This window comes from Siniperca chuatsi, linkage group LG15, assembly GCF_020085105.1.
Source record: "Siniperca chuatsi isolate FFG_IHB_CAS linkage group LG15, ASM2008510v1, whole genome shotgun sequence".
In the NCBI taxonomy this organism is placed as follows: Eukaryota; Metazoa; Chordata; class Actinopteri; order Centrarchiformes; family Sinipercidae; genus Siniperca; species Siniperca chuatsi.
The window spans coordinates 1,986,919-2,001,526 of NC_058056.1; positions in this window are offsets into that span (position 1 = coordinate 1,986,919).

The following is a 14,608-nucleotide window of genomic DNA, read 5'->3' on the forward strand; positions in this document are numbered from 1 at the left end:
AATTTAAACAATGCACAGAGAGAGGGAGGAATAGGAGCCCAACAGTTCATTTATGATCTTAAGGATGCAACACCATCCATCCATCCATCCATCTTCTTCCGCTTATCCGGGGCCGGGTCGCGGGGGCAGCAGTCTAAGCAGGGACTCCCAGACTTCCTTCGCCCCAGACACTTCCTCCAGCTCCTCTGGGTCTTCCCCGGGGCCGCCTCCCGGTGGGACATGCCCAGAACACCTCCCGAGGGAGGCGTCCAGGAGGCATCCGGATCAGATGCCCTAGCCACCTCAGCTGGCTCCTCTCGGCGTGGAGGAGCAGCGGCTCTACTCGAGCTCCCCGTGTGACTGAGCTCCTCACCCTATCTCTAAGGGAGCGCCCAGCCACTCGGCGGAGGAAGCCCATTTCGGCCGCTTGTATCCGCGATCTTGTCCTTTCGGTCACTACCCAAAGCTCATGACCATAGGTGAGGGCAGGGCGTGGATTGACCCGATAAATCGAGAGCTTTGTCTTTCGACTCAGCTCCTTCTTTACCACAACGGTCCGATACAGCGCCCGCATCACTGCAGGCGCTGCACCGATCCGCCTGTCAATCTCACGCTCCCTCCGTCCCTCACTCGTGAACAAGACCCCGAGATACTTAAACTCCTCCACTTGGGGCAAGGACTCCCCACCCACGCGAAGAGAGCAAACCACCTTTTTCCGGTCAAGAACCATGGCCTCAGATTTGGAAGAGCTGATTCTCATCCCAGCTGCTTCACACTCGGCTGCAAACCGTCCCAGTGCATGCTGCAGGTCCTGGTTTGAAGAAGCCATCAGAACGACATCATCTGCAAACAGCAGAGATGAGATCCTGTGGTTCCCAAACCGGACACCCTCCGGCCCCTGACTGCGCCTAGAAATTCTGTCCATATAAATTATGAACAGAACCGGTGACAAAGGGCAGCCCTGGCGGAGTCCAACATGCACCGGGAACAGGTCTGACTTACTGCCGGCAATGCGAACACAGCTCCTGCTCCGGTTATACAGGGACCGGACAGCCCTTAGCAAAGGGCCCCGGGCCCCGGACCCCATACTCCCAGAGCACTCCCCACAAAGCGCCCGGGGCACACGGTCGAATGCCTTCTCCAGATCCACAAAGCACATGTGGACTGGTTGGGCAAACTCCCATGAACCCTCGAGCACCCGATGGAGAGTATAGAGCTGGTCCAGTGTTCCACGACCGGGGCGAAAACCACTCTGCTCCTCCTGAATCCGAGGTTCGACTATCGGACGAATTCTCCTCTCCAGTACCCTGGAATAGACCTTACCGGGGAGGCTGAGAAGTGTGATCCCTCTGTGATTGGAACACACCCTCCGGTCCCCCTTCTTATACAGAGGGACCACCACCCCGGTCTGCCAGTCCAGAGGCACTGTCCCAGACCGCCACGCGATGTTGCAGAGACGTGTCAGCCAAGACAGTCCCACAACATCCAGAGACTTAAGATACTCAGGACGGATCTCATCCACCCCGAAGCCTTGCCACCAAGGAGCTTGCCAACAACCTCAGTGACTTCGGCCAGGGTGATGGATGAGTCCGCCTCTGGGTCCCCAGCCTCCGCTTCCTCTTCGGAAGACGTGACAGCGGGATTGAGGAGATCCTCAAAGTATTCCTTCCACCGTCCGACAACATCCCCAGTCGAGGTCAACAGCTCTCCACCCGCACCGTACAAGGTGTTGGTGAAGAACTGCTTCCCCCTCCTGAGCCGTCGGACGGTTTGCCAGAATTTCTTTGAGGCCGACCGATAGTCCTCCTCCATGGCCTCTCCGAACCTCTCCCAGTCCTGAGTTTTTGCCTCTGTGACCGCACGGGCTGCAGCACGCTTAGCCTGCCGGTACCTGTCAGCTGCCTCGGGAGTCCCACGAGCCAACAAGGCCCGATAGGACTCCTTCTTCAGCCTGACGGCATCCCTTACTTCCGGCGTCCACCACCGTGTTCGGGATTGCCGCGCGACAGGCACCAGAAACCTTGCGACCACAGCTACGAGCGCCGCATCGACAATGGAGGTGGAAAACATGGTCCACTCGGACTCAATGTCCCCAACCTCCCGGGATCTGGGAGAAGCTCTCCCGGAGGTGTGAGTTGTAGACCCTGCTGACAGAGGGCTCCGCCAGGCGTTCCCAGCAGACCCTCACGATACGCTTGGGCCTGCCAAGTCTGTCCGGCTTCCTCCCCGCCAGCGGATCCAACTCACCACCAGGTGGTGATCGGTTGACAGCTCCGCCCCTCTCTTCACCTGAGTGTCCAAGACGCGCGGCGGAGGTCAGATGATACGACAACAAAGTCGATCATCGACCTCCGCCTAGGTGTCCTGGTGCCACGTGCACTGATGGACACCCTTGTGCTTGAACATGGTGTTAGTTATGGACAAACTGTAACTAGCACAGAAGTCCAACAACTGAACACCGCTCGGGTTCAGATCAGGGGCCGTTCCTTCCGATTACCCCTCTCCAGGTGTCACTGTCGTTGCCCACGTGGGCGTTGAAGTCCCCAGTAGAACAACGGAGTCCCGGGTGGTGCACTGTCTAGTACCCCTCCCAGGGACTCCAAGAAGGCCTGGTACTCTGCACTGCTGTTCGGCCCGTAGGCCGCCACAACAGTGAGAGACCTGTCCCCACCCGGAGGCGGAGGGGCGCGACCCTCTCGTTCACTGGGGTAAACTCCAACACGTGGACGGCTGAGCTGTGGGGCTATGAGCAGGCCCACACCAGCCCGCCGCCTCTCCCCGCCGGCAACGCCAGAGAAATGGAGCGTCCAGCCCCTCTCGAGGAGACGGGTTCCAGAGCCCAGGCTGTGCGTGGAGGCGAGGCCGACTATATCTAGCCGGTAACGCTCAACCTCCCGCACAAGCTCAGGCTCCTTCCCCAGCGAAGTGACATTCCATGTCCCTAGAGCCAGTTTCTGTGTCCGGAGATCTGGTCGCCGAAGCCCCTGCCTTCGACTGCCGCCCAGATCTCTCTGCACCGGCCCCTTACGGATCCTCCTGCGGGTGGTGGGTCCACGGGAGGACGGCCCCACGTCGCTCCTTCGGGCTGTGCCCGGCCGGGCCCGTGGGAAAGGCCCGGCCACCAGGCGCTCGCCGTCGGGCACCCACCCCAGGCCTGGCTCCAGGGTGGGGCCCGGTAGCGCCAATCCGGGCGACGTAACTGGCCTTGATTTTAAATAATCCATAAGGGTCTTCTGAACCGCTCTTGGTCTGACCCGTCACCCTGGACCTGTTTGCCATGGGTGACCCTACCAGGGGCATACAGCCCCAGGCAACATAGCTCCCAGGGTCATTCGGGTACTCAAACCCCTCCACCACGTTAAGGTGGCGGTTCAAGGAGGGGAGGATGCAACACCAACATGTCAAACTAAAGCCAGATACATTTTTAAAGTTTGAGAATTTATGTGCTGCTCACACATATCTTAGTGCAACACTGTTGTCACGTTAATGTGAGGGTGTACAAGCTACACAACTGATCTCAGACAAGTTGCACTGATTACAATCAGGGTTGGAAATTGACTTTTTGTCCACCAGCCACCCAAACTGCATGTGAAAAATAAAACAATATCTACAATATTTAAGCAATTCACTATTTTATATTTAAATACTGACTCTCTCTCATACACACAATAGGTGTAGTGCTATTTGTACCGGATCGCACCAGGCACCCACACAGTTAAGTAGTGGCTCGTTTTCAAAGGTTATGTAACCACTGTTCCTACAGTGGCAAGTTTACATACATTAGTCAACTATAACTGACCACATCTATATCAAATGTTAGACTGACTTTATGAATAGTTTCATCATGGTGAGAATATTACGCGGCAATCAGCCAAACATCTAGCTAAGGCATGTTAGTATTAGAGGATACCATGGATACAGTAGGTTGTAATTAGCGTGGCATTAAAGATCCAGTGTGTAACATTTAGGAGGAGCTATTGGCAAAAATGGAATATAATATTTAGTATGTTTTTAATTAATGTATAATCACCTGAAAATATGAATTGTTGTGTTTTCATTAACTTTTAGAATAAGCCGTTTTTATCTATATAGGGAGCGGGTCCCCTTCCACGGAGGTCACCATGTTGCACCATCATGTTTCTACAGTAGCCCATAACAGACAAACCAAACACTGGCTTTAGATAGGGCCGTTTTGTGGCCAATTTAGTTTTCTCATACACACTTGGAACGCGAGGGTGATGCAAGCAGTATTCAAATGGTTGCAAACTGCAATTTTACCGCTAGATGCCACTTTTAAGCAATGTAGGCAAATAAACACAAGTAGTTTGTGTTTTGAAAGCTTTCATTTACTTACCTGTGCCGAGCAAATGAAGCCGCATTGGAAACATCCATTCTGAGGAGAAGTTGCAGTGCATGCAGAGGTAAGCTCATCTAATAGGCTAGGCTATGAAAATGAAGCTAAGCAAGCTTTCATTTCCTGCAGGCATTGTGGACGCAGCACAAGCTGACCAAGTTTAACAGGCTGGCTTTGTAATGTTTCTTTACAAATACATCACAAATAAAGGAACCATCAGAAGACTGAATGATGAATGAACAGATATTTTGCTGCCTTTACTAGTTAACGTTAGCTAACAATAGAGTACCGCTCAAAGGCTACTGGGTCTTCTGGCAACTTTTAAGGTAGAATGTTTTCTTGCATGTTACTCAATGCATTTGTTGATGTCGTGTGTCACAGATACACCAGTCTTCACCAGCCACCAATCACCCACACCTGCTAGCAATTACACTCCTGCTCCTCATTAGTTCCAATCACAGCCAGCATAAAAGACCTGCACTCACCTCAGTATGTGTCCGACCTTGTTTGAATCCAGGACTCTCTATGTCACTTGACATATTACCTCTATCTCCTGTCTCCAGCGTTTCCCTTGTCTCCAGCGTTTCTCCTGTCTGCCTCCAGTGATCTCCCCGCCTGCCTCCAGTGATCTCCCCGCCTGCCTCCAGTGATCTCCCTCCTATAGACTTCCCTCTCTCCATACCCTCTATCTCGGGCTGTCATTCAATAAAGAATATTCTGGTCCATCTGTGTCCCCTGCCTGTCTGTGTTGTAACAGAAGGTCGGACCATACCGTAGGGATGACAGCCCAGAGTCCTGATGGCCCCTTCCTGGACCTGGAGAGTCTGGTCCAGCGGTATCTCTTCACCCCAGTTTCCGACTGAACGTTCCAGGGTAGACTTCGTACTTCTCCGGCTAGTCGGCCCGGCACTGAGCTGGGCGGGATCCCTATGGGCGCGAGACGAGGCAGCCCTCAACTCTTTGGGCCGGTTCGTAACACTCCTCAGGAGGGAGTTTGGCCCGCCAGTCACCAATTGGTCAACCAGCCCTCAGTCCACACCTCTACCGACCCTTCCTCAGCCTGTCCTCCCACTACTTGCCTACACCGAATCTCTGCCTCCCAGTTCCTCGACTTCTCCGCTCCCCAGCTGCTCACCTGCTCTGCCTCCCAGTTGCTCACCGAAGCCGCCACCAGTCCCAGCGCAGCAGCCTCCTCCAGTCTCTGCTGGATCGCTGCAGCCTCCTCCAGTCCCTGCTGGATTGCAGCAGTCATCACTTTCTGCAGCTCCCCGCTTCCAGCCCTTCCAGGCTGCCGGCCTCAGGTGACCTCCCGCCTGGCATTCCACCAGGCCTCCAGATGGGGTTGAACTTAATCTGCAAGATGCATGATTGCAGCTGCGACCCTATCAAGCCCCTAGGCCATCCACCCGGGGTCCCCTGCACCTCGCGTGTCCAGTCCCTGGGCCGTCCGCCCGAGGTCCCCAGCTCCTGACGAGGTCAGTCCCCAGGTTGTCCACCGGAGGTCCCCAGCCCCGCGCCAGGTCAGTCCCCGGGTCATCCGCCGGAGGTCCTCAGCTCCACCCCGGTTTCGGCTTTATGACGTCAGCCCGAGACTCCCCGATCCACATAGATCCAAGTTCCTGGTCGTCCATCCGAGGCCTCCCAGCCCCACACCTGCCCAGGCTCCGGCCGGTCTCCCGGATCAGCCGTTCCCCGTGGTGGAGGACGACCACCATATTGGTGGGGGGTTTTTTTGGCCCTTGGGAGCTGGCCGTGGACGGGGGGGATACTGTCACAGATACACCAGGCTTCACCAGCCACCAATCACCCACACCTGCTCCCAATTACACTCCTGCTCCTCATTAGTTCCAATCACAGCCAGCATAAAAGACCTGCACTCACCTCAGTATGTGTCCGACCTCATTTGAATCCAGGACTCTCTGTCACTTGGCATATTACCTACATCTCCTGTCTCCAGCGTTTCTCCTGTCTGCCTCCAGTGATCTCCCTCCTAAAGACTTCCCTCTCTCCATACCCTCTATCTCAGGCTGTCATTCAATAAAGAACATTCTGGTCCATCTCGGTGTCCCCTGCCTGTCTGTGTTGTAACATCGTGAATCATTCAACACACCTTAAATGTGAACCCCTGCAATGAAATGCCACATTATAGTGTCTCCTTGTTGAAGAAGTCTACGACTGGAGCAAATGATCACAATATTTGATGAAAACATGCAACAAGTCACTGTGGGATTGTGTCAGTATTTCAGGTGCAGATGTGATGTATTCTTCCCCAGACACCTGCAGTGTATATATCAAAGAAAAGGTCCAACTTCTTATGTAGCAGCATTTTAAACCCCTGCAAATTCTGGTTTAGCTGAACCTGATCTAAACCACAGCTAAGCTAGTCAGATGTAAAGTAATACAGCAACAGGCCTGGGTCATTTTGAGCATTTGAACAGACACAACAGGCTATTGTTTTTATCTGGGGAGAACAGTCTTATTACTATACATTATTAATACTGTAGCAGCACCATTATTGTGACATGACATGATGGCAGTTATTCTTTGAGAGTGTTAAAAAGACTGAGATTCTGTCTTTCCAAGCCTAGCATCGCCAGACTAATTCGCAAATGTGTATTGGTCTGGAACCTCTCATTTTCGATGTCCAAGGAGCATTATAAACAGGTGCAGACCAAAATGCCTCTGGACGCAACTGGATACACCTACAATCAGAGCAATGAAACGTGTCACGTAGCGCTGAGCGAGACATGCAAGTTGGGGTAGTGCTTGGTCCATTTTCAAGCAGGAAGAAAATGGTGGCTTGGTCACAAACTTTCTCAAATTACAGCTAAACACTACACTGAAATGTGTTTCTGAAAACATTTGAGGCAGGAACTAGGCAATGCAGTAACAGAATCTTGACCGGATCCACTTTGGGTGGAAATCTGTCTGAATAGGATGGGTGCCAGACGTATCTGCCAGAGCAAATAAAACATGAGCTCAGCAGATTCTCAGGTTCCCAAGCTATGCCTTTCCATTATAAGCTTCACAATATAGAATTCATTGCAGGGGTATTGTAGTGGATGTTATGTTGTTACGCTGTATGTTGTTATGATGTATGATTTTACAGGCTACTGATGCAAGTTCAAAATGCACTATACCCATCGGCTCTTCAGCTGGCCTTCCATCTCATTTTACCATAATAACTGGATTGTTGGGATCCTCAGAATTGCAGGACACTGGTCAATTTTCGCTGTTTCAGATGAACGTAATTGTCAGAAATTATGCAAATGTTCTCTACAATTGGTCTTTTTTCAGCAGTAGTGATGTCCAAAAAAGAGAACCCTGCTATGGGTTTAGATTTTTTTGACTTCAGTAAAACTTTAGATCTGGCTACATGCAATATTTAATCTATTCCATCTATTTTTGTCCCCATAAATTTTAGTATATTCGGCACATTAATTAAGTACCCTGGGTGTTTTGGGTGGAGGAAGATTGTGAGAGTCATATACATTAGAATGCAATCTGCATTCACCTCCAAAATTGACAGACACAAAATACAAAGTATCTCAACCAGTAATATCATTAAACCTCTCTGCCTTTTGTCCTTTCTGTGTCCGTCACCATATATTTTGGCTCAATAATCCTCATTAATCTTATTTCATACGTTTTTTTTTTATTATTGCTGTTAATTACACCTGTAGTGCTGGCTCTGATCACACTATCTGAAGTGTTGACTGGGCAGAAGCAGAAGACGCAAGCTGTCATTGACTGAAACTAATGCAGAGGTCTGGCTATTGACGTATCTGAGGACCACTTTCCTTGATTTACCTGTGGCCAAATTAATTCCTGTCCCTGCCACATGATATACAACTCATGAAATAGCACTGTATTTTCTTAGGTGTCAGTGCAAATGCACAACAATCACATAAACACACCCTCCTCTCTCACACACTGATAGATTATTTGTGATGACTCCTCAATTTTCGAAGATGTGCATTCTGCATTCATTCCTGCCTGCTCTGTTCTGCAGCGTGCTTGTGGATGGAGAGGAATCTTGTAGAAGCAGCCTCTCATTTCAGCTGCAAGATGGAAGCAATTACATTCGAGCCAGCTGCTAGGACGGTGATGAGCAGCACACACACACACTTCGATATTTGGATTAATTAACATGTTTCACCCAGGTTACACTAAGAAACACATATGAAACATGGTCAGGTTTTGGAATTAGGTTAGGTTGATCTGCTGAAACCAGACCTAAACTATATCACACATTAAATTTGGAACACATGATGGCAGTTATTTTAATCTTAGAGCTGAACTCCACAGCTCATGTAGGGGAGACCAGAGCTGGTAGTCACTGTGCTTTTCATCACAGGTGTTTTGTGCTTCTCCTCATTATCATTTCATTGAAGAGACAAAACTATTTTGGGTGTTTTAGACAATTATCATGCCTAAATTACTTCTATGGTTAAGATTTAGGCACCTAAACTTTAATGGTTAAGGCTAGGGAAAGATCGTGGTCATGGTTAAAAAAAACAATTTGCTTTAAAGTGTAACTACACCTGATTTTTTTTTTCTTGTAGTATACATACATACAGAATAATTATCACTCTTCACACACATAATTCAGTAAAACAGTACTACTCATGCCAACACGTATGTCAACAGCTGAGTGCATAATGTGCTAGTGCAAGAAGTTTTCACCTCAAAAGTCTGCCAGCCAGTGGATGAAACTTGCAGACTGGGTTCTTTTTGGGATGCTTGCATGTACAAAAGCAGCTGAACTAAGACAAAGAAAAAAAGTTATCTGCTCAATATAAAATCAGATTGATGAAGGCATTGTTAGTGATTTTATTAGATCATGATCCACTCTGATTTTCAAATTTCACCCTGAGCGGAATCAAATTGTGAGCATGAGAGTTTATCTAACCTCTGGTTCTAAAATTATTCAGCCTGGCTCATAACAGTAACATAGCTGGGTTATTTCTCTTCCGTGGCAGTAAAAGAACAACATATGCCTAACTGTGCTATATTCCAAGTATCTCCAGATACAGTACTTTAACCTTAAAGCTAACTTAACTAAAAATAGAGGGTGTTGTTTACTGTAAAGCCATTTGAGGCAAATTAGTGATTTTGGGCTATATGAATAAAATTAAATTTAACCACTCTACACTTCCCACAAATACAACTACAACTTCTCATAGGAGAGACAATAGTCTAGCTGTAACACAGGTACCCACACAGTGGCTGACTCTGATGGGCAACCAATTGCTGATAATTCCACATAACTCATACTCACAGAATTGTTACTCCAATCCTGTTTACAGATTTTTGTTCTGGCTGCCTTGACCCCACCGTTTTCCATTCCTGCTTCATGTGTACGACCTGTTTCTAAATGGGTCTTGGTGAGGGGCATCAGTGGCACATGATGAGGCAGTTGGATGTTTTTCTATTAAATGCTGATAGTGCTGTGAGGGGCTTAGGTTATCGTGATGGCATTTAAATCTTATTCATGTCGATTGAGATCAGTGTCACAAAAGGAAGCTCAATCCAGCCCTGCTTAAGTAATGAGATTCTTGCATAATGCATACATTACTGCCAGCCATCACTGTGGCCTCTGCATTATGACTCATTTATGCATGTCATATCTAATTTTAAAGTACCTTTTTACATCCATTGATTTAACCAACTTGCCTTAGTTTGTCCTTTGGGCTTCTTGACAATAATGTCATTTTAATTACTTCTCTCTTTAAAAAAAGTAGTAAAGTAATGTTATTTTCAGCTCAGTATCAGCAAGACCAAAGAGCTGGTGCTGGACTACCAGAGAAATAGGAGGCCCCTTACAGTTGGAGAACACAGCTGATGGGTCCTGCTTATAGATGCTGTCATATCATGAGTAGAGCAGTGAGGCATTCACTGGCTGAAAGCCACCGCTTTGACCTTAAAGAGATTGGTGATTTGATGAGGATGTGCTGAAGAGAACAAATTAGTTGTTATTTATATAAACATAAATGAACATAAACAGTATAATATTCCTTTCATCATATTCAAAAACATTCTTTTGTTGAAAAAGGTACATGATTGTATAGCACTATACTGCTGTTGTTTTGAGCCATGCTAGCAGCAGCACCTCCTTTCTTATATGCTTTTAGGTCATACCAACCACCTTTTTGTCCGTCCCTCAGGTAACATATACCAATTGACGGTATGCAAGGAGTCTACTGTAAGAATCATGATGATATCAGGATACTAATAATATACATTAGTCATGCATGCACATACACAGTATATCCGTCACCGTCAGCAGACGAGTGATAGTGAGATAATTATGTAGCCTAAATGTTGATGAGAAAAATGGAAATGATGTAATAATAACTTACATTGAAATACTTTCGGTCTGACACACTGATTGATTTGCTGTGTCACATGTGACTGAACGGAAATTATGCAGATAGACAATTAAAGTGTGTTTATTGCTGAAAGACGACAGGCAACAATGACAAGCTGAAAGGCTCTCAATAAAGTCTAAAGATCCCCCTACTCTCCCTGAATGGAAGATCCAGGTTAAAATGGGGAAATAACAGATAATAGAAAGAAAATTCTGAGGAAAGGCCTACAATTAACACAGATCCATTATTTTTAACTAGATGGTGAATGAGAAAACAAATAATATAAAAACTGGGAGTAATAGCATAGCTGATTTGGTTCTGTTTTTTGCCCCAGTATAAAACTGTGGTTTGTGGTGTTCCAGTCACTAACAGATTTCAAATAAAGGGGTGTGTCGGTCTGTTAAAAGACATCAGCATAGGATGTTCTTGTTTATCCTTGCTCAAGCCTCTTCTGGCTTCTGACCTCTTCTCGCTCCTCCAAGCAGAATTTAGAGCATTGTTACATCTTTAATGATGGCAGGCCAGATGGATTTCTACATCACAAAAGGATCAAGGACCGACAACCAATGAAATAAGGGAACAGGCATGTACCCAAATGGTCTTTGACACAGGAATCCAAGGTTCACATCCCATCTCCTACCAGGTCAGTGATGGTTTCTATTAACCATGCCCATGATTGTTCTTGAACCGTAACCACATAGTTTTATTTGCCCAATCCAAACCATAAACATGAAAGTGGCAGAAATCATTTTCTCCTTGGGTAGTTTTCAAAAGCACTGACAAACAACCTATTTTGTCAATTAGGTAAGAGCAGTTGCTTGACATGCCCTTCCAATAGGGTTGTAAGATCAGAAAAAGCTCATGTGAGTTGTTTAGGAAGGCAATAATCTGTTATTTTCTTGTTTAGTAGAATGTCAAATACCCTGTAAATTTCAGCTTTCTCTTTGAAACACAGGATATTTTCATAAAAGCAAAATGCCATCACACCCTGATTCCACTGTTATGTGCTTGAGGTGAAATTGTTATGTGGTGAAAGGCATGCATTTGACTCACCTCCCTTTGTATCTTACACAATTGAGTATATCTTCCTAATCATGGCATGTCATGGAAAGGCAAACTGTAGCAAGCCAGATCAAAGCACAAAAGCGCCTTTTACTTCCTCAAACTTCAAATTGAGTGTGAAAAAGCCTGGCTCGCCAAAACAGATAGCATCAGTTTTCACTGCCCATGTCCCATTTAATGCTGCTCTTGTCTCCCATATTTGTTTTCGCCTTGTTAAAGTAGCCATCTGTGAAGACATGGATCCTTAATAGTTCACAATAATATCTATTGTGATGCCTACAGCAAGACACACAATTTCATGTATCTCACCCTTCACATAACATATATTCACATCAGTTGTGGTACCCATAGCATGTATATTTATGTCATAACATACTGGCTCATGTAAAATAGAGGGTTTGGTTTGGTCTGTCCAGTGACAGAATAAAGGGGGTGCATCTGAAAATGTTTCTAACTTTCCAAAACAGACAATCCAACAAACACGGCCACTTTATGCAGCACTTGGCCAGGTTTGCAGAAGTTATGAAAAGATTTGAACTTCTCTCTCATTCTGTCTTTTTTCATTCTTGAGACAACTACTATGTAACTTTTTTGTGAGTGCAAAACCATGAATGCTGTCGGAAACTATGTGTTGCAATGGTGTTACGAACAGAAGGGCAGGAGACACCGAGGTGGAGACACAGATGTTTATTATTGACAATGGTAAAAACAGGCAGAGAGTTACTGAGTAGGCGGTGGTTACTGATACCGTCCTTTGTGAACTGTGGTCGGAGATTGGGAACAGGAAACACACGCTGGAGATTGGAGATCACAGGACAGACGACAGGGACACATGCAAGGAGACAAACACGGGGATAGGATTGAGTCCGGCGTTGTCTGATATGGCGAGGACTAACATCCATGTAGAAACGACACCGGACACTGACTGAGGTGAGTGGGGTGTTTATATACTGGAGTTGATGTGGTGCAGATGAAGGTCAGGTGTGTGATTGGAAACTGGTGTGTAATTAGAATTCTGGAGAGGGAGCGCGTTGTGGTTGTGGAGCCTGGCATGTCCGTGACAAATGGGATGACAGCAAGCTTTTGGTCCCACTCTCGAGTGTAGCCATTTGGAACAGCTACAAACACTTTAGCCTTTCACTTACTAGTGGTAGTGGTTTTGGTCTGGGCAAATCTCACAATACAGGGGAGGGGAGATGTTGAAAAAATGTTATTCTTTGCTTGTTAATTACATCAACAAAACTAACCACATGGTTTTATAACAGTTAATATTTTTCATTCATCATATGATATTTTGGGGGGTTGTACTGGCCAGTTTTGATTATTGGGGGTGGTTACAACCCCCCTATACCCCCTGTAATTTACGCCTCTGCGTGAGGGTCCCTGTGACGTACATTTTGTCCACACGGTGAGCTACAACACCACAATGTAAAAATACTCCAAAACAACTAAAAGTCCTGTGTAGTAGTACATATGTACATTTGTAACAGTACAAAATGTAATGAGAGTCACGTGGTACATCAAGTGGTACGCCTGCCCAAGATGGCTGCCTAGGAGAGTATGGGCCTCGCGTTTCCTCAAAGTCCCCTTAAAAATTCAGGTTTTGATTTAAGAAGCTTTTGCAACTCAGGATGAGTCATAAAAGTCATTATTTTAGTCGCAACCCGCCTCATAGTCAACGAGGCAAGCCATCGTCACACTCCCAGGAAACACCCAGGGACACTTGCTACATCAGAGATTCCTCCTAATGAGGTGGCAGCTGAGATACCCATCCTAGGGAATCTGGCCAGAGATATGAACAGTGTGAAAAACGGTATAGAGTCTCTGAACAAAACTGTTAATCTTGGTGCTGTAGCGGAGCGAGCGGGGGGCAGACGGTGTGGCTGCCCCGGGCCAGCGGTTCTCTCCAGTTACAAAGGGGCCCAATCTAACTGTACATGCATTTTTGTTGTTTAGTTGAATATTTTGAATAAAGTTTGTTTGTGGCAAAAAATAAAAAGTCACACTCAGACCACGTCTGAGTGGAGACGAGGCCCCACCACTGCCAAGGGGTTCTCATAGGCAGCATTGATTATCAGCAGTTGCGCTGATTAAATATCAGCAGCTCATTGTTTAATGATAAATCCATGGCACTGTCCATGCTGCTGAAATAGAAAAAAAAAAACACACCATTTTACAAAAAATGTTTAATTTGCATTATTCTGTACTAATCAAAAATACTATTAACAGGGTGAAAGAGTGGGTAAAATTTTAGCACATAAGGTGAAACAGATGCAAACTTGTAATATTATTCCCTCTATATTTGATAAAAACAGATTACAAATAAGATTAAGTGTTTAAGACATTTTAATCAGGAACTATACACATCTCAAGGACGTGTCGAGGAACAAAAACTGACATTTTTTCTATTAAAATTCCTACTCTGAGGAACAAAGAAACTCAGGCAATTCATAGTCTTAAGTCAGGTAAGGCTCCAGACACCTTACAAAAAGGCAGATTGCCAGCAAGTATGAGATCAGCAGTTATTGCTATACTGCATAAAAAAGGAAGAGATTCACAATATTGCTGATTTCCAACGTACTTGCAGCTAGATTAGAGAGGGTACTTCCTAGTCTGATATACACAGACCAAGTTGGATTTGTCAAGAATAGGTGTTCAGCTGACAATCTCTGCAGGTTATTGAGTTCCCCTTCCTTTTTTATACATTGGAGAAATTTGGATCAGTAGATACAGCTTTTATGGTACAGAGAGGCTGGACCCAAAAGCACGACTAGCACAGAGGGAGTTGAAGTAGTTAGTTTCAGTTTATTGTAAAACACAAGGAGTAACCAGGTGTGAGGAA